This window comes from Carlito syrichta, unplaced genomic scaffold (genome assembly GCF_000164805.1).
Source record: "Carlito syrichta isolate Samal-C Ts95f unplaced genomic scaffold, Tarsius_syrichta-2.0.1 Scaffold313327, whole genome shotgun sequence".
Taxonomy (NCBI): Eukaryota; Metazoa; Chordata; class Mammalia; order Primates; family Tarsiidae; genus Carlito; species Carlito syrichta.
In genome coordinates, this window is record NW_007257423.1 from 456,537 (window position 1) to 459,770 (window position 3,234).

Here is a 3,234-nt window from a genome sequence, read left to right on the forward strand (position 1 = left end):
GTAAACCTTTCCCCAGCCTGGTCTCTGATGAGACCACACCACATTTGACACCAGGACAGCAGCCAGATGAAAAACTGAACCAGAGACTCTGTTAAGCTATTCCCAGATTTCTGATCTACAGAAACGGAGATAAGTAGGTATTGTTTCAACCTGCTAGATGGGTGGTGATTTGTGAAACAGCAGTAGAAAGCTAATACAAATAGTAACTGTTTCGTTTATATCTCGCTTCTGGGAAAACTGACATTTTCTAATATTGTTCTCTCATGTAAAAACGTGGCATGTATTTCCACTTGCTCTGATTCTGTTTTACATCCTTCAGTAAGGACATAATCATGTCCTTATACTTTATGTATGTATATAATGTTATTTTTTAATTAAGCCTTTTATAGTTTGTTAAATTTGTTTTTAATTATAATTGTTGTCACATTTGGAAAAAGAATTTTCACAATTTTGTTTCTAAGTGAATTATTAATAGCATTCTACTATTAATGAATACTATTACTATTACTGGTGGGTTACCAGAGACACGTTATCTGTGTGCTTATCTTGCATTCAAACATTTGATCAAATTCCTTTACTAATCTAGTAAGTTTTTAATAATGTTGCCTAGGCTTTTAAAGTTGCAACCATTTCATCAACAAAGAGTGATAATTTTATTTATCCTTTTATAATACTTCTTTTCCTCTTTGATTACTCTCTAATTCACCCAGGTTTCTGCCTAGTATGTTTGGCAACGTCTTTACATTATTACAGCCTCTGAGTTTTTGTTCTTTCAGATCCTTGTGTATCATTTCAGGGAAAACAGTTGGTTTTTCTAGACAGACTTTGCCCCTCCACTGTCCTTCTGAGTGATAAATCTAATGATAGAAGATTTTCTTCCAGGTTTGTACAAACCATGTGATGCTTTTGAAATCAAAAGTTACATTTGAGGCTGATATTTCCTTTCCTTTGTATTTTCTATAAAATATGAGACTAGAGACTACAACACATTAAATATGTGAAATAAACACATAAGTGAGGCTAGTGTATCCGGAACCAAAGAGAATATTGATTAAGAACCCAAAAGAGAAAAAAACTACCAGAATGGAAAATACTTATATTTGAGTAATGAAATATATTCAACCAGTCATCCAGTTATTCCTAGCATCAAAAGACAAAATTAAAACAAATTTAATTTAAAATATCTTAATTGGCTTTTATGTGAAATTCTAGAATGGGGCAACACCTCATTCCATAAATAAAATGAGTGTTCCTATGAGCTGAGCAGAGGAGGTTGCATTTTCAGGCAAAAGAGGGTTGAAGAAAGCAGATATTGAGAAAAAGACTAGGTTAGTCATTTCAGAGTTACTTTCCTTTTAAAGGTTAAAGCAGGAGGAACTTCCTAATCATGCTGGTTAAAACAGGCCTGTTTAAGGATTTGGGTATTCTCTCTCTCTCACACTCCTGATTTCTTGAAAGCTCAGATAAACAACTGGATTTGGCTTGATGGAGTGGAACTTCGGTATGAGTGACTCCATTTTGGTTTGATGTGTTGGACCTAGTGTGGGAGCTCAATGCAAACCAACAGTATGGCGTTAGGGCTAGGGTTAGGGTTTCCAGGATTCAGTCTCCTCAGTATAAAATGAGCGTAACAACATTTCAAGGGGAGAACCTCCCAAAAAATGGAATTATCTTTTGGCGGGCAGGCCATTTATGGTACAGGCTTCCCACTTAGGTAAGTGTTCTACAACCCATCAGCATCAGAGGACCAGCTAGCATTGTTGTGAGAAGCTGTGTTCCTCTTCAGTGGATTTTTTTTGAAGATTCTTTCAACGTATTTTCCCGTTTCATGATAGTTGATTTGCACGAACAATCTGCTCACACTGCACTGAATGTTCAGCAGTTTTTGACCAAAAACAACATGACCCCAGTGCCCCCACCCTACCTATTCACCCAATCTCTCCCTGAGTGACTTTTTTTTTTTTTGCTTCCCCGGATGAGAAAAGTCCTCAAAGGGAAACATTTGCCAATGTGGAAGAGCTGAAATAAAAAAACAGCAGGAGCACTGTTTAATGAGTTCAAAAACTGTTTTGAGCAGTGGAAAAAGTATCTCAATATGTGTATTGCATCAAACAGTACTTGGAAGGTGACAGAAGTTTAAACATGTAAGAATAAATGCACAATCCTTTATAAATAAATTTCAGGGTTCTTTGGGTCTTGCCTTACATTATAATAAGTACTGAATAGGGTTATGAGAGACACTCAAAACTGGAAACACAAACACAAACTTGGATGCACTTTTCTCTAACTATACCATGTGATTTTTTAAATTGAAAGTCAACTTTGGCAAAATCACTAACAGTTGATTTGAGCGTATTCTAGAAATATGAAATGTTATAGAAAATTATTCATATTCTTATTTTCAGACTTGAAGAATAGCCCATTCACACTATATGTTACCTCACTTTGACATACACTTACAAGTTATGATGAAACACAACACATCAGAATATATACAAGTAATCTTCAAGCCCAAAAAGACTATTTTAAGATTTATTTCATTTTTCATAGTTTTCTCTTTGCAATTTTTTTTACCTATTTTAATCTGTTTTGGAGAGATGAGAAGGGAGCAGCACTTTTATTAAGGTAATGATTTAAAAGACAACATAATAGATGAACCTTACATCTATTATGGATAATTTTCTGGAAAATATTTTTGTACAAGGAACTGGAGATAAATGATTGCTTAGACTTGTTTTTAATTTTGAAGATGTGAGGTACAATTTAGGGTTAGGTATACAAATGTTGATTATGCAGGTACCCTTGTTGATGATGAGGTGTGCCCCTGCTTAGACCTTTTAAAAAATGTTTTTACCGACTTTCTAAATCAGAGATTAACCTTATGTATTTGCCATTTTATAAACTTTGGTTTATCAGGTCAATTCTTAAAATTGTATTATGGTCCTTAGATTTTACTATGAGCTAACAAAATAACAATACAAGTAATATTTAAGCTAAGAGCCCCAAAATATAAAACTATACCTGTTGTTTTATGCATATAATTGTTTTTAGTATTTGTCATTTAAAGGGAAATTTGTGACTGTTTTTCTCTAATTTTACTGCTCTTGAATTCTTTCACCAAATTCATACATTTTTGTACATGGAAGATAGACAAGCTCTTTAGAAAGTAGAAATGTTCAAACAAATGTTGGCAGCTGAAGAAAGTTGGAGGGCGGAGGGGGGCGTGTTGAAAAT